The following is a 26811-nucleotide window of genomic DNA, read 5'->3' on the forward strand; positions in this document are numbered from 1 at the left end:
TTAAACTAGGCAAAGTGGTAATTAATTATCCTGCTGCGACTCCTGCGAGGTACTATGGCGTATGGGACGTGTTGATAAGCTGATATACAGCACGGCGGGTGTCCGTACAATCACACTAATGTACGTCCATCGAATATCCATTTATTGTAGATACTTCTTACGCAATGACCAGCAAAGCTAATGAGCTACTTCTGACGTAATAATCAGCAATGGCATTTGAAAATCAGACGTTTGTGCTATCACGCAACTGGTGTAACATCTCTTCCTTGTTCACGAATGTTCAGTTCATGTCATAGTCCTTGTACCAATAAAAAGTAATCGTTCTTTCACAAAGAAATCGATTAGATATGGGAAGTAGTCGATTACGATTACTTCGGAATTTTTTCGAATGTAATCGATTGCGATTACGATTATTTGAAAATGCTGTAATCGTCGTAATCGATTACGTTTACTAATCGCGATTACCCCATGTCTGGACTGTGTTACACCATATCAATTTCCTATTTTCCTATCAGTTTCCTATTTTGTGCTCTTTAGCATAACCTTACGGCTGTAATTGTAGCGACCGATGTCATTTCCTGATGTCTCATATATCGCATCACACAAGCAGAATAGTGTCTCATTGGGCCATCGGCGATGCAATGAGTTCACGATTTGATCTTCATGTTATTTTACCAAGACCTAAATGTGGCAGAGGCGGCAGGCTTGTAACCAAGTCGCATGGTTCCGAGTTACAAGTCAATCCTACATTTATATTTTTTTTTACCAAGGACAAGTCGACTCATTTGCTACTCAGTAGCGAGTCAAGTCCGAGTCCAAGTCACGGAGTCATAGTGTGTTCATGGTGTGATCAGACTAGATGACCTTCACGGTCTTATCGATCATTCCTATCTAATACCGAATACTGTGCACGCATATTTTCTGTACCACCATCACTGCCGTTTGTTATGTATTTTGGTTCGATGAAAATAAAGACTCTCTCTCTCTCTCTCTCATGTTCTGTATTCATTTTGAAACTCTTCAGTGATTGATGACCTCGCTTTAAATAATATAGGCTAGACCAGGGCCGGCCAACCCGTGGCCCGCGGGCCACATGTGGCCCGCGAGAAGGTTTTGAGTGGCCCGCGAGGTAATTTCCGAAATTTCTAATATCAAAAATGGATTGCACAGATTATTGTGAACTTGCAAGGCCAACCAAAAATTTGATTAGTTTGGCCGCAACACTTGAGATGTGATGACTAAAATATCAGTTCCGACGCATTGAAAGATCCATCAACCAGTCACATATTGGTAAATGTTCGTACACTACAATAAAGCAGAATAATTTGCGATAGATTTATCAGAAGTCAAAATTTTCTACAAGCTTAGCGCAACATTTTGTCACTCGATTCCTTGTTTTTAATATTGTTGCCCTTTTTGTGAAAATGGAAGAACGCCTGATGTATCAGATTCAGTCTAACTATATTCGCGATTACGGGACAAAGTGTCGTTCAACATATGCGACCTTCCGTTTGCGCTCGCAGTAAGATCGTTAGCTATGAAACCTAGGCACGGAAAGATTGACGCATGTTGGTCGCAGCTTTCGATATCGATATGACCATTTGTCCATGCACCGAATAGCCCATTCCTCGCAAACTTAGCCCAGCGATATACGGCAGGCTCGCAATATAGTCAAGTGACAATATTATTGACCTATAAACTTCAAAAAAATTTCGCGCTTCGCGCGGTAAGTGGCCCGCGCAATATTTCGTCAATCGAATGTGGCCCTTTGGCTGAAAAGGTTGGCCGGCCCTGGGCTAGACCTACTCATTTTTCTCAATCTTATCAAGTTTATTCAAACAGAAAAAGATAGTTTATTGGCCTGTTTTTAGAGCGTGTTATCTATATATCTATACCAGTGGTTCTCGACCTTTTTGGACTCGCGGCACCCTTTCAAAATGAAAAATAGCTAGCGCATAGTGGTTTTGAATAACTCGGCAGTTTGCCGGACAAGAGTCTTTATACTTTTTGAAAAGTGCCTTTTAAGTTGGCATTTGACAATTTTGCATGACAGATAAGGCAATCTGGTGCATTCACCATCACAACAAGTGATGTCCATAGCTGTGCAACATAAGCGTGCTCTCTAGGTTTCTTTTCTGATGTACATCCGCTTCCGAAATCTCTTTTTTCTTTACTTCAATAATCGTAACCGCTTGACTTACTTTCGTTCAAAATCAACTTCTCCATTTTAATATTACTAAAAGTAAACATTTAAAAGTACAGCAACCCTCATATAGCTTACTACGCCGTGAAAAACGGTGGTCGTATTCCTCGGACCAGAATATTGTTCCTTCACGATTACAGCAAGCAAGGCACTCTGCACACTTCCGCATTGTCGAATCCAGAATTCCTACCCAAATGTTGGAGGTAGTCGACAAACACCATGAATACCATAAACAACAACAACAAAAACAATCAAGTCATCAAAGAGGCCAGGCACGATCGCCACTAACGAATACTGAGGCATAAATGGATGCCAAACGCATTTCCACGCAGATCGGGTAGCTCGTGTGAGGATAGCCGGACCGCGATAGTTCTGTTGGCCAAGGCTGCCAGACATTCTTTGCGAAAAAGGGTCAAACAGCGCCGGAAAGGGGGCCAAAAGGGCCAAATTGTTCAATAACGTTGCAACATTACCTATAGACACCTGGAATTCCAGTTTGATATTGTTGATACTGATGTAGGACACCAAATCCACTACCTGCAACTACACTGGATCCAACTACAATAACTGCTTCATTATTTCAAGCCTTTTCCGACTGAATATAAAATCGTAAAATAAAACTTTTTGTGCTATAATATGAGAGTGATTAAATTTTATGAATTAAAAATTGAGAGAATAGTTTCTTTACATTTGAAACTTATCCAACTTATATACCTAATCTTTAGGCTTTTCGCCAAAAACTCTCTGGTTATGTTGAATTTTTTTCTTTGAAATTTCTACCAATCATTAATTACTATAAGGGTACTCTTCTTCAGACTTTTTCTGATAGCTTCCAGCTATGTTCGATGCTTTTTCGTCCACCTGTTCAGAAATCTGTATTTACAATTCCAACACAGTCTACATTCTACAAAAACAAATCCAAATCTTCTACAGTGTTTCCTCTCGAATCTTTGACATTGGCATAAACATTGTCAGCAAAATTTGCGAGATAGATTTATTTGAATACTTAGTTTGACGGTGTGTCTCAACCAATGTTCCGTCTAAGCTGCGCACGTGCGCAAATGCGCAGTACTGAAACAGTCTCTGCGCACCGAAAATCTAATGTGCGTACAAACAAAAACGAAGTGATGTTTTTTTTTTAGTCGTTGCGCACGGACCACGCAACGGACCACGCAGGCGCGCAGACTCGTGAAAAATTAGAGGGAACATTGTCAGGGGCAAATAGTGTTATGACTGAAGTCTGAAACCGAGGTACAAGTGAGGCCCGCAAAGGTAAATATGGCGCTCCGTGAAGAAATGAGAATTTGCAATCACGTGCTCCTCACGAAGGAGATTTTTTTAGTATGGTCTCGTACGCGTGAGCGATACTGATATCATTTCAATAACGAATTATTTTCATGGAATGGTGAAATAACATGGTTTTACAAAGTTATAAATAACAGTGGGATAGCTCGAAGTTAATTTGCGAGAAACTAACGAATAGTCTTCTCCACGTGGCATGAACATTGCGTAAGATTTACTCAGGACCATAACTATGCCGCACTGAAAGCCCTAATTGGAGGGGCCGAGCTCGAAGGGGGCCCAAAATTAATTCGTGAATTTACATACATCATGGTGTCTTTTTTAAACTTTGAAAAAAAAATTGCGCTACGCGCGATTTAATATTGCCGGATGTCTTGATGGTAACCTTTCCCAACAAAAAATACGCATGATTCATAGAAATGGGCACTTGGGCGTCTGCCATTGCCGCACCACGACGCGCCAAGACATGAAGTTATAAGCTATGTAACATGCGACCCCGTGAAGTGCGCCAGAACGATCAGCAGTGAGACTACCTTGGCCGAAAAGGACTGCCCTTGTGCTGACCGAAAACTTCGATATATAGATACAAATATGTTTAATTGTCCATAGGCGCCTAAATGGCTGGCGCCGAATGCTCCTGCCCTGGCGATCCGAGTCCCACAACAAGACAAATGCCATATCGAAGGAACATTATTTGCCAGTAAATAAATACCAATTTGAAATCGTGTACGTCTTTTAGTTTAGTACGTTTGGGCAATATCATTATCTTTCGACGTATAGCACATAGGAGGTCACGAAATAGCATCATGTAACGAAGTCATCATACCAACAGGTACGCCCGAAGATCTTTTATTATTATTTATTTATTCCAACACACCTCACTCGATCAGCTCTACCGGTAAATCTGATTATGTGAGCAGAAAGAGGATAAAAACTGATAGCAATATATATGCAATTCCCGATAATATTCAGCGATTCAATCATGAAATATATAAATTTGTCGCGCTTCGCGCGTTTAGGTGACACCACCACTAAAGTCGCATCTAATGTAGATGATAAGTACCGGAAAAAAGCGTATAGCCGTCGGGGGTCTGGGGAGCGAAGCCCCCCAGAAGTTCGTTTCATCGTCCTATGGGGGGTGGTTGCGCACTGTTGTCCAAACAAACCGGGATAATAACCTCTGCGGCGGGGAAATTTGTTAGCTGATTCTGTTTGATGAATTTTACTTCACATTTCTCAAACTCGTCGCCGGTAACATAATGCTGCGCTACAAGCTTATATTTTAATGGCAGTGCCTGCAGCCTACCTAACATCTAGCAATAGCAATTATGTAGATGACTGCATTTCTCGCTTGTGATTAGGAAGACAATGAGGATTTGAAAATTGCATTGTCTCATAGGTGCCGCCATGTGTGCTGCTCTCTGCAATTATTCAACGAATCGTGCAAATTCAGCCTTCCGAGCATGCGCTATGTCGGGTAAAGCGAATTGTTCAGAATAGTTGCATGTTCTTGTGGCGGTATGAACATGATAGGCGAGATAGTGTAATGGTTGTGCGTCCGGCTTCTCGAGCGGTAGGTCGTGGGTTCGATCCCCGGCCGGGTCATACCAAAGACTCGAAAAATGGTATCCGCAGCTATCATGCTAGGCGCTCAGCAATCTCGGATAGCATGGAGGAGAAAAGAAAACGGGGGCGCAGACTAGATGACCTCATGGGGCCGTATCGCAACTCCGTCGCCAAAGCATCTCGATGGTGCAGGCGAGAAAGAATATCATCTCTCTCTCTCTCTCTCTCTCTCTCTCTCTCTCAATACATAGTGGCGTATTCGGGGTTAGAGGCTCGGAACCCCTTTTCAAAATCCTCAGATTGAAGTAGCTGTCGCGCCGGCGACCAATCACTCTCGAATTCGATGTATCCGGCACGAAATTTTAGATTGCACGATAAGTTGATTGATCAAAGGGACAGCGAGACGTGGCGGCGCTTGTATCACAACATGCAGTTTTCGAATACGCATTGTATTCCTGATCTACGGAGAGAACTGAACTGCAGTGGAAGTCACATTCACAATTACAAAATCAAATTACGAACAACGCCATAGCTATATCCACGCTCTTGATTGGCCACGTAGCTTTGTAGTCGCTGGTAAAATGTAGGCGTGTAGCTGAACGTTGTGCTACCGCCAAATACTTTGAGAACTGAGAAGTCGAATCGGAATCAGTGCGACGATTACATTACAATAAATTATTATCAATTCTAATATATTTACGATGAATTGCGCTATCACAGGTGCCTCACCTATGCCTTACATCTCCTTTCACGCTTTATTTTCGAATAATAAATGGGCAAGTTGCGTGATTTTGGTAGTAAAATGTATGCATGTACATTAGGGCTCTTCAAAAATGACTTATTTTCTCAAATCGTACTGGCTACTTGATAAAATTGTTACGTTACCTAATTTAAGCCTACACACAAAATTTGGTTCAATTCCAGCCAGTAACCGCTTTGCTACAGGAGAAGAAAGTTTCTATTTATTATATAAAAATGAATAATGAAATATTTGAAAATTTTCTGTTCACCCCATGAAAGTGTTGGGCTGTCTATAGAAACGATCCTCACCAAATTTGGTTCAATTCCAACCAGTGGAAGCGGAGTTATTGCCGTCGAAAAATTTGGATTTGAATAAAATAGTATTTACGGTGAGCACAACTATAATAAATAAACACATAATCGGTTACCGTAAATGCTATTTTATTCAAATACAAAATTTTTCGACGGCAATAACTCCGCTACAACCTGCACACCTAATTTGGCTCGATTCCAACTGGTAGATATGAACACACAGGAGTCGGAAAATTTTCAATTTATTATAAACAAAAATTCAAATTCTACTGTCAACCCCGTGACATTTTCCGTTGTCTACAAAAACGATGAAAAACAAATTTGACGCCATTTCAACCCGTAGAAGCGAATTTATGTGAGTTTTTCATTTATCTTTGTGGGGGTTACCGCACGTCCAGGCTATTTTTGCGAATACAAAATCTTTTACTGCATTGCACCATTGGTCATATAGGGCTGGGCAAAATCGAGTACCTGAGTGATTCGATTTTGAATCACGTGATATGTTTCGAGTCGAGTCATCAGTTATCACTTATTATGACGTCATAACAGACTGTAATACTCAAAGTTCAAATATGTACCGTTTATGCCACCACAAAGAATATAATGTATGTTATCCATAACATAAAAGATACTTCGGTATTTCGTCGACCATACCGATTTCATTCCACTTGATGACAATTAGGGCTTGGCACAAAGATTCGAGTACTCGAATATGAATCGAGTATTAATTTTAATGATTCGAGTCGAGTAGTCGAAGACGACTTTTTCGAGTACTGAAATTATACGATCCTCACCACTGAAAGTTAATTTATCAGCGAGAATTATAGTTTCGATACTAATTTTTGCTGTTGAAGCCTTGAAACCTTGATTGGCGGTGTCGTAGCATACGAAACATGTAGTACAAAGCTACGAAGGTTACTCAGGGATATCTAGATATATCTATCTATATCTATATCTATCACATATATCTAGATATCCCTGAGGTTACTGGACGTTAGCACATTTCCGAAGTCATGATTATCTCCCAACATTGTCATCAAGTGGGATGAAATCGGTATGGTCGAAAATACACCAAAGCATCTTTTATGTTATTGATAACAGACATTATATTCTTTGTGGTGGCATAAATGGTACATATTTGAACTTTGACGTATCACATTCTCGTACATTATCGACGTATTACTCGAATACTCGACTCGACTCGAAGCATGATACGTGATTCAGAATCGAATCACTCGGGTACTCGATTTTGCCCTGCCCTAGCTACATACCGTCAATCAAGGTTTCAAGGCTTCAACAGTATCGATACTATAATTCTCGTTGATAAATTTACTTTCAGTGGCGAGCAGCGCATAATTTCAGTACTCAAAAAAATTGTATTTTACTACTCGACTCGAATCATTAAAATTGATACTAGATTCAGATTCGAGTGCTCGAATCATTGTGCCTAGCCCAAGTCAATGGTCATTCACACGAGGCTGATATTCTTTATTTGATTCCTTTGATGCCGACTGCAGCACGTACCACTTCCAAGCCTTGTTATGACACCGCTTACGCGGATCAGATGGCGAGAATGAGCTTCATCCGAAAATAGGGGTGGGATTCTGGGAGTCGATGTCGGTCGGACTAGAGCCCGAGACCTATGGCGGTTGCAGTCGTGGATCATACTACTACGCTATTTCACCATCATCTGTAACAGCGCATAAATGAAACGTTACCTAAATTTTCATGCAGGCTTAGCATTGTCGATCCATTGGAGAGGAAGTCTTTTATAATGATCAGAAAACTTCACAACTGATCGATATGACGACCTCAGAAAAACTTACGGTCCCTTATCGTTCACCACCCACTCACGTAATAAGGTGGGTTTAACGCAGAGCGAATGTTTGTAGTTGTATAATTGTATATCTGACTCCAAGAAGGTTGCGTTTACAATTCGCTGCGTGTTTCTTCTTCCATTCGACGACCGGCGTAACTACGCCGTACGACCTCGTTGGCTGACGTATCACGAAGCCTGTCTCTTGCACACGTATTCGATGGATCACACTGACGAATATATTTTGTTTCCGTCTCCCCGACTTGTAACTTTATTGAATATCACGTACGGTTCAAAATGCAATACATCTTTCTCGCAATTGGCGAAGTACTTATGAATGTCTATCGACTTCCGAACCGGCTCATAATCATGCATGTATATCGACTTCCTCACCAGCTAATAATCACCAACGAATGCATCAACGTCTCTAAGTGGTATTACATGCACCAAACATCGTACGATTTATACTTCTTATCTATCATTCACACGACAAATAAACGACTCACGAATGTCTTATCGGGTCTCAGTTCAGGGAATTACGTAAGGTTTACCAACTCCCTATTGACTATTATTAAAATGGCATTATAACAATATATTTCGTTAAAGTGGGTTGCAGAGTTTGGTTCATGATTTCGAGAAGCATGTATCACTCGCTATAGTGCATAGTCCAAGTTGCTGACTCATACAAGAAGACGTCATGATAAAGCGATCGAATTGGTTATAGTTGAAATTCCCCGACTAAGGGGGATAAGGAAGTTTATTGACGAAGTGTAGCCAAATCCTCTCAAACGAGTACGTTGCTGGGCAACAAAATTCAAGGCGTGTTGGTTACAGCGGGAAACGAGTAGTCAAAGCCGTTTTTAGAATCGGTAATAGAAACCGGCAATATAGCCGATCGAAGTATATAGATAAATTTATACAATCTTCAAGTTGATAACTCATATAGGGTGTGTAATACTTTACACCAGTTACTCTCAACCTGTTTGAGGTTGCGGCATTGTGGCATATAATTTTCGAAGTAAATTGGTAATACCGGGGGGGGGGCAATTATTTTCCTCCGCGGGCCAAATTAGAAGTAAGAAATACGTTGGCGGGCCGAGTGAAGAAATTTAGCTATGTTCACCTGGGCGTTTTAATTTTATTCCTAAATTACATTGTTAATAAATGCTGCTCAGTGAATGTGTTGATATTGGGTAATGAGAAAGTGACTGTTAATTAAAAAATATCTATTTTCCGTCATGATTCGAAACAATGTTGAACATGATACCAACTCTCTTTAAACCCCTATCCAAGTTATTCTATTAAGACTCTAAAACAGTGGTTATCAAACTTTTTAGGCATGCCACCCTTTATGATAGTGAACAATTTCGCGCCCCCTTATCATGATATCACAAAGTATTAAAAAGTGCAACAAGAATGATAGCGATCCCAACGGATAGTTTGATGGCATTGAAGATTATGACCTTTGATGAGAGAATTCTGAAATATCAAAGGCGGACAATACACAAAGCAACAACTATATACGCTGAGGAGAGACAATAAACTTCGGCTGTGCGCCACACTTCTGATGCTATCACGTCACTTAATGAACCCCATGTAATACGGAAATCGGACCAATTGTTACAAGTCAGAAGAAAATATTGGAGACTTTAGTTGATCATACTTGATATAGGACTTTTTTTAATGTGACTCTATTTGTTTGTTTGCGGAATTCATGGTGTCTGTCGACTACTATGGCCATGCCATCTACACGAGGCCATTTTTCTTCATTTTAATTAAGTATAGCTGCGAACTGATAGGCTTTCTATAAGACACCGCCTACACCAGCGGTCTGCAACCCCCCGGCACGCGTGCCATTTGTGGCACGCGAGATGATTTTTTTATGACACGCCCAATAATTTGTCGAACACGACATAGTGTAACCATATTGGTCACATAAGTTTTCAAAATGGGAAAATCTAAAATTATTCGGTAAATCAACATATTACAGAGACTTTTTGGGGCAGATTATAGTTATCCTGAACATTCTTTCACGCTCCGTGCGATTTACCGTGACCTGATTTCTTGATTTTGAGAAACCCATAAAATATATATAGGCCTATCGGCAACCTGATATAGTATGAAACCGTTTGGATGCTTTAGTCTAGGAGTGTGCACTGTGCAGCCTGTAGGACCACGAATATTTTACATGAACCAGCATTTTGACGCTGGGCATTTTCACGATAGGAGACAGTGCGAGACACACGTTTCGGTAACATGTGAATCCTTGCGCTGTGTATAGGGTTGCATTTAAAACAAATGGTTGTTTAAATAGGATACTAATGAGTCCCGTGTCGAAATACGAATTTGGAATTGTGTTCGTCTCACGAAAGGATATATTGTTTCAGTTTCGTCTGATACGTGAAAGCGATTCCAATATATTTGGAGCAACGGCAACCTTTACCGTTATACCGCAATCTGTGGAGCTTTGCAGATAAATTTAGTGTCAGATCAACTTAATTATGATATCAAACCGACTAGCATGATACAGGGGTTGGCACATATTTATCATCAGGCCATCTCATAATATCTTTGATGGACCTGTCGTTCATTGGCTGTGGTAACGAACGCAGTAGACGATTAAACGATCAACACAATCTCAGAAGATCGATCATTGCGCGACTAATTTAAATGATGCGCATATTACGTACATTAGGTGTGCTCCTGGATAGTATACCAATCTCTTCTTCTTTTTCCAGATGCGATGTGGACCGCGTTTGCGAGGAGCACGCCACATTGGCCAATAGGCGGCTGAGGCCCGACCTCATCTTAGCGGATCGTCGCCGGGTCTTGGTCATCGATGCGGTGTGCCCCTTCGAGAATGTAGTAGCCAGCATGGACGCCGCCGTTGCACTGAAACACGCAAAGTACAAGGACCTCTGTGAGTCTCTCCGCGTTGCCACGGCCAAGGTGGTGGAGATGCATACGTTCGCGGTCGGGTCCCTGGGGAGTTACCACCCCGGGAACCTGACCACCTTACGTGCGATGGGTGTTTCGGTCTTCGAGTCCAGGCTGGTCTCCGAGTGAGCCGTGGTCGCTTCTCAGCGCGGCTCTCATCGTGTCTGGAAGGCTTGGTGTAGCGTACGGGACCACGAGAGGACTTGACCCCCCCTTCACGTGTTCTTTATTTGTTATGTGTTGCTTGTCCCCGGTAATTTTAGCTTAATCCGCTAGCCATCACGGGGTTCGACTGCAGGCAACTGGACACCGGATTGTTTCACGGAACTCCTCCCCAAATTATCATAAATGGACCCCTGCGTAGTTTTAGTTTTTTTATTGTACTTTCTCGTGCGGTTCTAAATGCTAGGGGGAGGAGTTCCCCCACCACATGTCGGATAATTTCAATTTTGAATCTTCACCATCACAATTGTTATGATAATGCCTGCAGTCGGACCTCGCCAGTTCGCCCCTGTATTTTTTGTGTTGTGTGTCGGCCTCCACCACATATATTGTGCGTTTTTTGGTGGAGACCTATGTTTGTTGGTGCCCCCTGTCCCCGGGCGAACTGGCCATGTCTTCTCTGGCCCATGTTATTTATTATCGCATTTTTTGTATGTGATTTATCGCATATATTTCTGTTAATAAAAAATTTATTTCCCACCACCGCAAATGGTGGGTTTTGTTCTGTATTCATGTCCTGCATAATTTACAAGGTGACCGAAGTCGCAACTGTATTTATTTCATTGCGCATATTTCATATCCCATGAGTGATGCTGAAATAAAGTATTACACAAAAAAATAGCGAACAAAATATATACCATTCGCAAACAAACAATGTAAGAATCACTGACGTAACCGATGCCGTTGCCAACTGCAGTTAGGTGATTTTTTTTTATCGAGAATATCGAGTATCGAAAATACGCAAGCGACGAAATGTCTGGAAGGGGTAAAGGTGGAAAGTAAATAGTGGCTAATTCCATTATAATTTAACAGGGGCTGTAATGCATACCCTCAGAATTGTCCAATATTTACAAATGTTATTCTTTTTTGAATTCCAAGTTTATTAAAAAAAAAAAAATTGAAAAATGTTCAGCAGTTCAAAAGATATTGCGATTTAAAATCCTCTCGTCACTAGGTGGCGCTACTTTCAAAAATCTTTGAAATCGATATTTTTCGCTTAAATGATGGTAGAGAACCAATTAAAATGTCCAATTAACCAATTCTGGGGCCAAGGAATTCAATAAAACCAACTGTTTCGCCCTAAACTCAATGAAAAAAAAGTTACGGATGAAAAAAAAAATGGGGGGGACGGGCTTGAAAATGTCTGTGGGATACGGCCTACACAAAAAAAATTATTGTGAAATGTGCTTTCAAGGAGTATGGTTGATAAAAAGCTTGATTTTAAATTCCCCAGTTATTCCACCGTGAAATATGCATTACATAAAAATTTCATGGTCCCAACCCATATCCCTGCTCACCGTAAATACTATTATCACCAGTCAAATATATGAATAAATTTATCAGTTTCGGTTTTTGAAATTCTTCAAGTAGAATCCGTGCTGAACCACTGCATCAACAATAATAGAAGCAAGTAACAAAAGACATATTTACAATTGATCTTGAAATGTGGCAAGTCGACGATCCAAAATGCATGCCAAACACGAAACAATAAATATGTTCGGATTTTTGACTTTTGACTATACTAAGAGACAAAATGCAATTTCAACATATTTATTGTTTCGTGTTTGGCATGCATTTTGGATCGTCGACTTGCCACATTTCAAGATCAATTGTAAATATGTCTTTTGTTACTTGCTTCTATTATTGTTGATGCGGTGGTTCAGCACGGATTCTACTTGAAAAATTTCCAAAACCAAAACTAATAAATTTATTCATATATTTGACTGGTGATAATAGTATTTACGGTGAGCAGGGATATGGGTTGGGACCATAAAATTTTTATGTAATGCATATTTCACGGTGGAATAACTGGGGAATTTAAAATCAAGCTTTTTATCAACCATACTCCTTGAAAGCACATTTCACAATAATTTTTTTTTGTGTAGGCCGTATCCCACAGACATTTTCAAGCCCGTCCCCCCCATTTTTTTTTTCATCCGTAACTTTTTTTTCATTGAGTTTAGGGCGAAACAGTTGGTTTTATTGAATTCCTTGGCCCCAGAATTGGTTAATTGGACATTTTAATTGGTTCTCTACCATCATTTAAGCGAAAAATATCGATTTCAAAGATTTTTGAAAGTAGCGCCACCTAGTGACGAGAGGATTTTAAATCGCAATATCTTTTGAACCGCTGAACATTTTTCAATTTTTTTTTTTTAAGAAACTTGGAATTCAAAAAAGAACAACATATATAAATATTGGACAATTCTGAGAGTATGCATTACAAATCTCAAAAAATTTGCTAAATTATAATGGAATTAGCCTAGTATCTTTCGAAAAACGCGCGAAAATGAACTGTACTAGATAGCCTCAGATCAGTCAGAGCTTGGGCGTCGCCCACCTGTGGAATACTGCTGAATATACCTCTGGGATATATACAAACGATATGGAACAAAATATGGATACTAATCGCAATCAAGGATACGCATCAGCACTACGAAGGAATACCCCGAAGCCGCCTATATCCCACATCATAGACCCAGGTCACTCTTCCTCAGAGTACCGACAGATATCCCATACGAAGAAATATGGGAAGATCTGTGCAACAACGAGATAGCCAGAAACTTCAATGACCAAATCGAATATCTCTGGGAGATGAGAAAAGGCATGTATATCATGACCCTATTCAAAGATGAGCAAAACGTGAAAACAAGAGACGCCCTTTACGATCAAATCGAGAAACAAGGCATCGAAGGCCACAGTTTTCGCTACATCAGGCTGGAGCTCCCGCGACCTCCAGCCACCCACCTAATTGCAACCGGAATCCCCACCGAATCGGAACCACAAGCAGTCAGAAGGGACATAAACAGTCCAGACTGCGGTACGGTAGCTGTCATGACGAGGGTCTATAGAAAGAATACCCGAATTTATAACGGCAGGACAAATACATGGATGGAATCCTTTGTTAAGGAGAGAATGCCATCCCATGTATACATTGACGGCTACCTATGTCAAATTCGCACTGCAGAAGACATTTATAGAAGACAATGCTACCTCTGCAATGAAGAAAACCACATAGCAAGAGAGTGTACAAAACAAATCCAAGAAAACAAAAACGAAGAAAATTTGGAGCCAGCACCACAACAAAATGTAGACCCCGCTCCAAATCCAGAGCCAAATCCAGGGCCAGATCAAGGGCCAATAAGAAGCAGACTCCATGCCACTAGTAGAGTTATACTACACCAAACTGGACATGACCAGAAAAGTGCGAACGTTATAACAGACTGGCTCAACCAGATGGACAACGCCAGAATGAGAGAAGATAAATCAAAAAAGAGGTCTGATCGACTGCCCAAAACCACGGCAAAACCAACGACCGCGCCAAAACCCAGACCCAACAAGAAGATAGAAGAAGCCAAAAACGTTGTTGAAATAGAAGATAGCCCAGCCTCGCCGCCAGCAGAGGAAAGACAGGGTGAACAAAACAACGTTGCTCGCCAAGAAAGCGAATCCTTCGATGAGCACAACGAAACTATCATAGACCAGGACTCAATAATATCTGACAACAACAAAAGAGCTAGAGGTTCATCAAGCAACACTAGCGCAGAAACGATATCCGAGAAAAAACCGAAACACGATAGCACAGACGAAGATAATAGCGACCAAACGCTATCATCAGACAGCTCGAACTCGTAGATAATGAAAATCGCATCAATCAACGTCAATGGACTTTTAAGTAAATTAGACGATCTGGAACAGTACATAGACAATTCTGACATGGATATACTCCTAATACAGGAGACTCATAAGCTAGACCCAATAGGATTACAGAACTGGATCGACAAATCAGGATATACAATCCACCTCAATGCTGCCAACGACAGACGTAGACATGACGGCACGGCCATAATGGTAAAGAACAATCTAAAAGGTAAGGTCCTACGGGACTTTAAAATCCATGATTACCGCGCCCAATGTATATACATACAAATAGAGCAATGTCCAATCGCGATATTCAATGTCTATGGCCCCTCGGGAAGTAACACTAAAGCAGTGGTTCCCAACCGGGGGGGAATTCCCCCCTTGGAGGGAATTTGGAAATTTTTAGGGGGGAATCTGGCCTAAATTTTTAAGGATAATCTTGCTTTGGCATTGGATACGAAGATACACTGGGTTCACAAGGTTTTCAGATTTTTATGGTATAGAACTGTCAAGTAGAAACAGTTTTTAAGAATTGTATGTTTCTTTGGCGGATTTCAAGCTAGGTGTATGTTTAAATGCTTTATGTAGATATTACACCAGCTGATAAAGTGAGGCCCACGAGACGTTTTCGTTGGGTCCGCGACAGCCTCTCGACCAAATTGCTACTAAGCAGGAAAACGTCAAGCCGAATTCAGCAAGAAGGCCGCTAGTGATATTGTTTAACTTTTTAAGCCAACATATGAGCTAACGTGAAAATCATACCAAATTCATCGATTCAACTCAAGTGCATAGCAAGCGGACTTGGTGATGTATTTTTCGTCAACGGCTACCCGACTGGTCAAATTTAACTTTACTTTACCTAAGTTTAGTGCGGCCCGCATTCGACGTAGTTCGGACATATCTTAATATCTTTGGCCATTAATTGCTCAGTCAACAAATGGTTGAGCGTTAAAAGGCACATTTTTTAGTCACAGGCAACTTTTTTATAGGGGGGGAATTTTAGCTCCAATATCGGCCAAGGGGGGCACGAGACGAAAAAGGTTGGGAACCACTGCACTAAAGTAAGAAGAGAAAGAATTAATCTTCCGAATCAAATTGAAACGGAACTTGATAACACGGACATCCCCATAGTATTAGGTGGAGACTTTAATTTAGTAACCGATCCGAAGGACACTGACTCCAAGGCAAGGTTCAGAGTCCGAGGAGAGATCAAACTCTTTCACAAGATACAAAATGACGCTGAACTCGTTGATACGTATAGATATAAGCACCCAAACGCAAGAATGTACACCTTTATTACCCACCTCGGAAAATCAAGAATAGACCGCATATATGTTACAAAGGAGCTAATGGACCAAATTAAACAAGCCAAAATCGAGAACAATAATGTGGCAGACCACCTCAGCCCGATGGTCTCACTAGCATTTGAAAACGAAATAAAATGGAATAGAAGCCACTGGAAATGTAACAACGACATCCTCAAAGACCCGATATACCGGGATATTATATCAAACATAATCCAAAGTGAAGAGCCAAAACTCGAGGAATATGATTTACTTGCCGAGTGGTGGGATGCCCTTAAGAAAACGATAGCCAAGAAAAGCAAGAGCTACCAAATCAAGAGAGCCCAAAACCCAGACCCCCACTATATATATGAACAAACCAAAGAAAAATTGAGAATACTAACCAAGCTTGATGACTTTGAGGGTGAAAAGCACACGATGAGGCAATTCTGGGGCCAGTTCAAAAAGAGTAGGAAAAGAGCGGAAATAACGGAACTGCAAATGCCAGACGGGACGGTAAGCGAAAACAAAAACGATATCGCTAATAGAATCCAAACATTTTACACCGATCTCTGGACGAAAAGCGCGCAGACCAATCAAGCCAATCAAGCTGACTACCTCGCAGACTACTACGAGAAGGAAAACCGAGACGAAACAACATCAACAACACCGAGTCCGGTAGACCGAGAAGAGGTGCTACAAACTCTCAAAGGCATGAAGAAAGAAAAAAAAACAGGAAGAGATGGCCCCACGTTCGAATTTTACATACATTTCTGGAAGCAAATCGGTAGGACACTTACACTCCTCATTAACAACGCAATAATGTTTGGCTACATGCCCGAAAGCTGGAATACAGCGAAAATCATACTTATCCATAAAGGCAAAGAGAAATCTAAAATTGAGAACTGGCGACCCATTTCGATCCTGAATACTGACTACAAAATTATGGCCAAAATACTGAACGTGAGACTCACGAATGAGGTAAACGCCCATATTAGTCAATCACAAAAAGCCGGCTTACCTGGAAGGTTCATGAATACAATTCATAATAACATAGACTCTATACAAAGATATTTTGGCGAAAAGAGCACTGAATCCTATATCATGGCTATAGATGCAAAAAAGGCCTTTGATAAAGTCAACCAAGAAATGTTACTATCTATCCTTGAGAGGCTCCCCCTTGCAAAATCGACCTTAAACGCCATCAAAAAGATCTATGATAGGCCGACCGCTGCCATAGAGATAAACGGACTAGAAATTGCTAAAATCAGCTGCACCAGGGGAATACGGCAGGGTTGCCCCCTCAGCATGTCTTTATACGCGATAAGCGCGGATCCCCTGGCCAAACGAATCGCTGCCAATGATAAAATAAAAGGCCTGAAAGTAGGCGCAGTCACCAAAAAGATAGACCAATTCGCGGATGACGTTACACTATACTTGGGGTCAATCCACGCCGTCAGAGAAGCGCTGGGAGAATACAACACCCACTATCACGTGACTGGACAAGACCTTAACCTGCAAAAAACCGAAATAATCCCCCTCAATCAGAAATCTAAAATGGTGCTCGAAAATTCGATATATAAAAATATGAGGACAAAAACAATAAAGATACTGGGAATACAACATGGCGAAAACGACAAAGAGAAAAATTACGAGAAACTCATCAAAGAAGTAAAAGCAAGTGCAGGGCTCATCAAATTAAGGAAGCTTACATGGATTGGAAAGATCAAGGCAATCCAAGCCTATATTATGAGCAAAATAACCTATACCTACCTAAACATTCAGATCACCAGAGAGCAACTGAAGCAATTCGAAAGAGTCATCTACGGAATCCTATGGCACCCCGAAAAGTTGGAACAAAAATCACGTATGACTCTCATAAAGCCCATCGAATTTGGCGGCATCGCACTCCCCGATATCGAAACTACCATCGCAACGAGGAAGGTCAAAAGAATACAAGAACTCGTGAAAATTGATACACCATCAGAAGCCTGGCATGCAGAGGCGATCTATAACCTGGGAACAAAGGTGAGAACAATAACCACCTAATTATATAATAATTCGTATGCCCACAGGCACAGGCCAACTGACAACTGGCTGGGAGAAAAGATCACGTTTGAATCACTGAAACACCAGGACGAGACCCCCCCCCTGAAGACCTGAGCCAGAGGGAGATATATCAACAACTACTCAAAAAGAAAACGAATTATGGAGACCAGGAGGCACCAACATGGAAAGCGATATGGTTGTATGAAAATGATATAAAACAGCATACTAACAACAGACAAAGAGCCATTTCATACCGTATCAACACCGAAGCATATTTTTCAGGGGCGAGAAAGATAGACGCCGGCTGGACGACCCGCCAAGCAGAGCAACTGAAAAATGATTGCAAATTCTGCAAATACCGAATCGATAATATGCAGCATATCTTTGAGGAATGCCCCATATACAAAAAGCTGTTTTATATTATTAGATCCCACCTCGAAGACGAAATACGAGCCGACATCAACGCGACGCCAGGACAAATCATGAAAAACCAATACGGCGGGCCGCATAGATCAATCGTACTCCCCACATTGATGCAGATGAAGATATTAATGTGGGAGTGGAAACGGACGCTAGACATTCATAACGAATATGCAGAAGACGTCAACGATACCATCAACCGAATACGACGTAAACTTCAACCCACGAGAAGACGATCCTGGGACACAGGATGAATGAAGAACAAAAACGCGAACTCTCGTAACTCACGCGGCGCGCGCAATAGATATTGTACATATGCCATAAGCATATGCACTCTCGTACGACACTCGCGAACCTATACAACTACACACAACACCAGACGCTTGATGATATCGTGAACACCGATAAAATATAAGAAGACGCAGAAGAAACACGAAAGACCGATTGAAGATACGCGAGCGCGCGATAGTCTATTATGAATACGCATATCTATAATTCACTACTCGTAATGTGTCTTTGAAAAGACCGGCGTACCACTCTAACGTCGCACACTAATGTAAAAGAATCCAGTACATATCTCTATGTGTATACGCGATATGAAACTATATGTCACACATAACGAAATGCATATACTTCAAAACGCAATATTTCATATTTATGCATGACGTAACTGCTTGTAATTACTTTACTTAATTTCTACTGTATCCTTTTCCACATTCGCACGTCGATTTATATGTAAACACATTTGATGCACTTTTTCTGACGAATAAACAAATACCCCCACCCCACCCAAATAAACCAACCCAACCCCCCAGACCCCACTACCCGCCCCCAAACCCTTCCCAAACCCGGACAGATAGGAAACCGGAGTTAGGAGAATTACGCCCAAAGTTGACCAGTCACCATAAAGGTAAGAAATCACAATATATATAGGCAAAATTTTTCGAATCTACAACAATAGAAATTCCAAAAAAACTCGAATATAACAAGTCAAGTACTCGTAATACAGCTCCGTGAGCTGCACTGCCTTCCGTAGCTTTCTGATAGCAGACATAGTGCCGAAGGTAAACCCTACGGCTATTCATTGCATCGGATCCGGTAATACAAAAACATCTGTTTAAAAAGCTTCCGACACAATCTCGGACACGGCTTTGTAGGCGTGTCTCAATAGGTTTAGAATACTTCTGCGAAAATCGGAATAGTTTCAAACAAAAACTCTTTTTGGACAGACCAAAATTCAGTCAGGTAGCTGAAATACCGGCTAGCCAAGCAAATAGCTAGCTGCGAAATATTCGAACCCATTGTTCGGACACACACAGAAAACAATCACGCATCTGACGTAGGCAACTAAAAACAATAGGATTCAAGAATTCAACAGAGCGGTTCGGGAATTCCCGTAAATTCGAGGACTGGTAGCCGGAGCCTGAAGCAGCCCTGCCATTAATGCGAACTGATATCTGTAAGAATACCAGAATCGGGACCCTGACGTGTCCAGGCCACGGATAGAGAAACACACTAAATACTGAAAATGGAGATTCAAAATGAGAACAGGCCGAGATCGCTTGATCTGGTAGTCAAAGAGATCAAAACGCAAGATGAAATAATGAAATGGCTTGAGACCCATGAGGTTTTGAAAAAATACACGAACGAATACGAATGCATCTTCCAAAATGGTAGCAAAACCTTTAACATCACTTTCAAACCGAACGGTGACGGACAAATTGAAACCAGAGAGGCATTCTACAACGAAGCCAAAAATAAATTGAGTAACGCCACACTTCAGGCGAAACTCTATTTTCCAAAGAAACCATGGAAATACATCAATGTGAGGGCCGTGCCGGCCGAAATTACCAACGAGGATTTTGAAAAATATCTGGAAACTTTCGATTGCGGTAAAATAAGAACTGTCGAAAAGATGTACTACAAAAACACAGGTATGCACAACGGCTTTAGAAGAATTGCTATAGAAGACTACAAAAAAGGAAGCATTCCCCAATTCTTGAAAATAGGCACAACATACAGCAAAGTGTTCCTCCCATTTGATTTGGAAGAGAGATGCCAAAACTGCCTTGAAAGTGGGCACAAAGCAGATGATTGCGAGAACGAAGTAGTCTGCAGATATTGCCAGAAAACTGGTCACTACCAAACGCGATGCCCGAAAAAAGAAACTGACTTTCCTTTGCTACAAAGGAAACCAGTAACAGAAAGGAACGACACAATTGAAAATAAGAATGAGAGAATGAACCAAATAGACGAAACAGAGATTGAACAACCAGAGGAACAGAATGTAGTTGAAGAGACAGACACAGAAAGAGAAGTTTTGCAAGAGGAAAATGACAAAGAAAATGTAAATAACGATAGGTACCTATCGTATAACAAACAAAACGAAGATTGCTATGAAGACTTGCATGACACACTAGTTAAAGCAGCTCTAGAATTGTCTTCCAGCTCGTCCGACACTGACGACGAAAAGAGAAATAGATCAAACAAGTCTCAAAAGAAGATCAATGACGAGACAGAAGATATGTCAGATGCAACAGAAAGGACACTGAAAAACAGAAACTCAGAAGACGAAGAAGCAGAAACAACAGGGAAGCCCCAACCAGACCCGGAAGGGAAACCCAAGAAAAAGAAGAAGAAAAAGAAAAAGGGCGAAAGAACGAAATAGCAACTCCTAAACCCTCCAAAATGAAGCTGTCAATCCTGTCGATAAACATAAACGGATTAGGGAAAAACTGGATAAAATTCAAGACTCTGTTACTAAGAAACAAAAAGTACGATATAATTTGTCTACAGGAAACTCACAAATTAGATAAAAAACAACTCGAATCTCAGCTGTCACACTTAGATTACACTCTATTAGAAAACTGCCTTGACAAAACAGAAAAGAACGATAGTAATAAATTATACTTTCAAGGCACAGCCATAATTATTAGAAAACAGTTAGAAAATTATACGTTGATGAAATCAGAAATAATTATCGAACACAGAGCACAGAAAATCGAAATTAAAGATGATCAACACATTATAGAGATCTGGAACATATACGCCCCCCCGAACCAGGGAAAGTATAAAACAGATTTCTACGACAGTTTGATGACAGAGATTGGGAAAACGGATGAGAGAAAGATCATATGCGGCGACTTCAATATGATTAGTAGAGAAATAGATGCGAAAATTAAAACGAAACAGGGCTTGTCACCGGCAGGAAAGAAATGGAATGACACAATCAGACGATATAATTTGAGAGATATTTTCAGAACGAGGAACCCCAAAAAAATCTTATATACAATGATCAGAAAACATCAAGAAAGAAGAATAGATCGCATATACTGCACAAAAAACATCGAACAAGAGATACACAAATTTGAATACAAAGTCAACACCATTTCGGACCACCTATACATGAGCACCTTACTACTAGTCAAACAGAAGAGACCCGCATGGGGGAAAGGGCATTGGAAAAATAATGTGAATTTATATAATGATAAAGAAATAAGACAAGAAATCAAAGAGACCTACCTGATCTATGCCGGACAAAAAGAAATCTTTGATAGCATAGCAGAATGGTGGGATAAAATGAAAAGTAAGATCAAACAGACACTGAAGAAGAGAGGAAAGAAACACAGAAAGGAAGTTTCGGAACGGAGATCTAAGATGGAAACTGAGCTGAGCCGAACCCTGACGAGCACAGAAAAACATCGAGATCTAATAGCAAAGATACGAGAATATGATAAGGAAGAAATTAAAAGATTAAATAAGAGAGCTAGAGTCATGGATATAGAACATGATGAAAAACCAACAAAATACTTCTTCGACCGAATAAAAAGCCAAGAAAAACGTCAAAACATAGAAACACTCGAAAACAGTAACGGAGAGTTACTAATCGAGAAAAAAGAAATGATGGATGAGGTTAAAGAATTCTACAATGGGTTGTGGGAGAAAACCTCCAATATTGATATGAGAATACAAGAAACCTTCAAAAAAGAAATTGAAGGTATAGAAATTAGCGAAGAAAAACGAGCACATCTGAACGACACGATAACGGAAGATGAAATTCTGCTCGCGATTAAATCGATGAAAAATAATAGATCCCCCGGTACCGACGGGATCTCCATTGAATTTTATAAAACATTTTGGAACATGATAAGAAAAGAACTTACCGAAGTAATGAACAACGCATACAGCTTCAATTCTACCTGCAAAACATGGGAAGAGGGATTAGTAAAGCTAATTTACAAGAAAGGAAATCCTAGGCACATCAAAAATTACCGACCGATAACATTATTAAATACGGATTACAAAATATTATCTAAAATACTAACCAGTAGAATGAAAAGCATACTACCGGATATCATAGACAACACCCAAAAATGCAGCATCGACAAGAGAAGCATTTTTGATGCGGCACTTAATCTGAAATCTGCAATAGATTATTCCAGAAAGAAGGAGATACCGGCAGTGATAGGCAGCGTAGACCAGGAGAAAGCGTTTGATAGGGTCAATCATGACTACCTATTATCGCTAATAAAATCCTGGGATTTGGGAGAAAACTTCTACAATTATATCAAACATACATATAATAACGCTAGAAGTCGAATCCAAATCAACGGAGCGAAAACTAACTCGGTGAAAATAAAAAGAGGCATTAGGCAAGGCTGCCCCATGAGCATGATGCTCTATGCAATGGCAACCGAACCATTAGCAAAGAAAATAATAAAAGACGAAGAAATTAGAGGAATTAGATTAGGCCAAGAAGTTTTGAAAATTCAGCAATACGCGGACGATTTAACGACGTTCACTCAATCGAAAAACTCACTTACTAAAATTATGAAACACCTGAAAGATTTTGAGAAAGCAACGGGACAAAGCATTAACGAAGAAAAAACTCAACTACTGCCACTAACAAGAGCGGCAGAAATTGAGCTCAAAAACTCAGTATTCGAGAATTTCACAAAAAATAGTATAAAGATATTGGGATATAAGTTTGGGAAAGATGAAAACAAAGAGTCGTGGAAAGAAAGAATAGATAAGATCGATAAAATATTAAATATGTACAAAACAAGACTGCTGACTTGGATAGGAAAAATACAAATCCTGAAAAGTCTTGCAACGTCTCAGATACTCTACACTGCTAGAGTACATAGACCTAACAATGAGAACATTAAAAAAATAGAGAGGAGTTTCTTCCAGTTCATGTATTATCCAGAAAAGATGGAAGTAATAGCTAGGAATCTCCTTATAAAAAGGAAACACGAAGGGGGACTGGCCATGCCATTCCCAAAATCGATCGTAGACACGTGCCAATTGATAAAAATTAAGGCCCTGTCGGAATTAGAAAACACATGCGAATTCTGGCATCAAGAAGCCTTATATCAATTAGGAACCAAAATTAAAGCCATCAACGCGGGACTGTACACAAACAGCATGCCGCATAATGATAGCCCAGATCAAGAATGGAGAAGAATAGTTGAAGACATGAAGAAAATAAGATGGTCAACCGAACAATGGATGGACGCCACTTTCAAAAACCTGTACATGAGATGTACAGAAAGTGTGGAGAAAAAATCACCATTCAGCCAAACGATGAAGTGGAAGGTATTGCAAGGAGAGGAGAGAGGACGTAATAACATACTTACCAACAAAGAGAAGATCATAAATTACAGACTAAATAACAAAGGATATATATTCGGCAAAGAAAAAAGAAGAAGAAATCTATGGAAAAGAAATGATATAACGTCTTGCAAGTTTTGCGGGAAAGATGAAGACGATATAGAACACGTCTTCACAAAATGTGCCTTCTCGCAAGAAGTCCTATGTAAGATGGAAAGCGAGAAAGGGATAAAATTACCGAGAAGAGAAGAACTACTTTACAGTCAAAAGAAAAAAAATAAGAACCAAATAATTCTTATCACGATATTTAAGAAAGTGATCCTGAGAACAAAACAAAAATGGGATATCGATAACGTCTCAATGATTAACCGACAACACTGGACGGAAAAGACTGTAAAAGAAATTCTCAAAAAATACGACGACAGAATCGACTTGATTGAAAAGGTCGAAGAAGAAAATACCTGGACGACCGATGAAGACGGACACACGATGACAAATTGACGACGATGGATGGAGACGAACGAGGCGAGTTGAGCGATGATGACGAGCATGGCGATGGAAATCTTGCAAGAATGATGATTTTGTGTATTTGTGTTTTTGCTTTTTTCACGCAATTTTTTAATAACTTGTATTGAGATTATATTTTGAATAAACTATGGTTGACTGTGGCCAACCACGATAAAAAAAAAATAGAATATGGAAATATTCTACATATCCTATAAAAATCAACTCGGAAAGTGAAAATAAGCTAAAAAGAAATTTTCCAAATTTTGGGAAACTCAGAGTCACCCTAAACCCTAGAAAATCTAATGAGAATAGTATCGGACATATCAAAAACTGCATCCACCGTAAAATCTAGTCAACATCTCCGAAATAATACCAGACCGCACCCTGTTGGAAGTTTAAAGATGATCGCTGCTTATCTTACCAAAACCCATACCTACTTTAGTTGTGCACTTATTTGAATATTCTTTATATGTATTCATTATTTAGGAAATAAAATAACTAAGAAGGTGATTGGCGGGATTCATTGCTTGGATCGCTAAATATGACAAAATTAAAAATGGTTGGCACGCCGTTAGTAATATTTTACGATTTTCTGATATTTTGGCACATTGCATACGAAAGGTTGCCGGCCCTTGGCTGACACGGATGAGATGGCAAGTAGGAGCCTAGATATACCTCCTGCACTTAGGTAGGAATTCTGGAATCTGGAGTCAACCTCGGTCGGATTTCAACCCACAGCCCATTGGTGCCGCAGCTATGGTAGGCTTACCATACGTCCTCTTTTAAGAGGATTTGCCCTCTTCTTTTACTTTTTTGAAAGTGTCCTCGGAGGACGCCCTTTTGTCCTATTTTTTGAGATTTTGTCCTCTTTTTTGAAAATTTAGGTCAGATTTAGAGCAAATTGCGAGTGATATGCTGCAAATTAGCACAGAAGTGAAGCTCCGGCGGGTATTTCGGAGTGAAAAACGGCGATTTTAGCTCTGAGCGAAAAGACAACTTTTTTTTTTAGTCATCCACCTGGCAATGTGGAGAGAAAAACGGTATTTTGAGCTCTGAGCGGAAAAGATTACTTTTTTTTAGTCAACCGATCACAAAGTGGGAAAAATTCACCGGTTTTTGAAAATCCTACTCCGGTTTTGCAAGTTGCAAATTTCTGAAAAAGTGTCCTCTTTTTAGATTTCCAAAATATGGTAAGCCTAAGCTATGGATTATATACCACTACGGCGACTATACGCTATCTCGCCACCAATGTGGCTTTATTGATGATTCTGACAGGCATACTCCTGTTAGATTTCACTGACTTGAATGTGATTCGATATCCGTTGAAAGAAATGCGACTTGCTGTTTGCCAGCCTCTAATAGTAGACCGCCAAATGCCGGTAAATTGTAATATCGAAATTTGGGGAATATTTCTTAGCTTCCTGATGTAGCTGACCGCTGGTCCTTTTAATGTAATGTCCCTAAACGCCAGGTATCTGTTATGAAGGAAAAATACTATGCTCGTAGTACTAGGAGTTGACCATATCATGACAACTATTAGAAATCTATCTCGTCCAGTGTTGCGCAGGCTTAGTCATCATTGTTACGCCAAACATAAGTCCTAACTAGAGTTTTGCCTTTTTCCTATCGCAAGAACTTTACTAGCCATTCCTATTGGCTTAATCGTTACAATTGCATGCATTATTACGCATATTCGGTTATGAAAAACCACGTTTTATCTTCTATTGGCCCTTGAGACTTGAGATTCATGTAAGTGCCTGACGTACTTATTCTCATCTCAGCAACACATCCGATTGGGTGAACCGAAGGACAGCACGTCGCAGTTCAGCTACCTATCGCTCCAGCACGACCCAACCGTCTGTTACACTGATATCCCTGACCCAAACGAGTTGTAGGCGACTGTTAAAACTGTTTCGCGTAGCATTTACAGCATTGTGACGTACGCTAAGTTCTAAGTAGACCATGAATAAGAATTTGATGTTTCGTTTGTGTTATCAACGCCCAAGCGACTAACTTTTTTGCATTATTGAAGTGAGATATAGTTGTCATGTATTTCGCGGACCCGCAGTAAAATTGACACAGACAGACATCGGTACGTCGACCAGTGCTTGGCAACTACTGCTTTGTACGTTCTCGCTTCTCGGGTTAGTTCAAAGCGTCAGCGGCGCTAATTAAAAGTGCCAGCGATGCATATTTCC

General features: G+C 40.4%; 1 protein-coding gene across 1 annotated transcript in view; it reads left to right on the top strand.

Moving 5' to 3' along the window:
• Positions 1-26811, top strand: part of LOC145438242 (uncharacterized) — a 49210-nt gene that overhangs the window by 14390 nt on the left and 8009 nt on the right. The window lies entirely within an intron of this gene.

The sequence above is a fragment of the Botryllus schlosseri genome, chromosome 4, assembly GCF_051294905.1.
Source record: "Botryllus schlosseri isolate E-star chromosome 4, Bs_hap1, whole genome shotgun sequence".
In the NCBI taxonomy this organism is placed as follows: domain Eukaryota; kingdom Metazoa; phylum Chordata; class Ascidiacea; order Stolidobranchia; family Styelidae; genus Botryllus; species Botryllus schlosseri.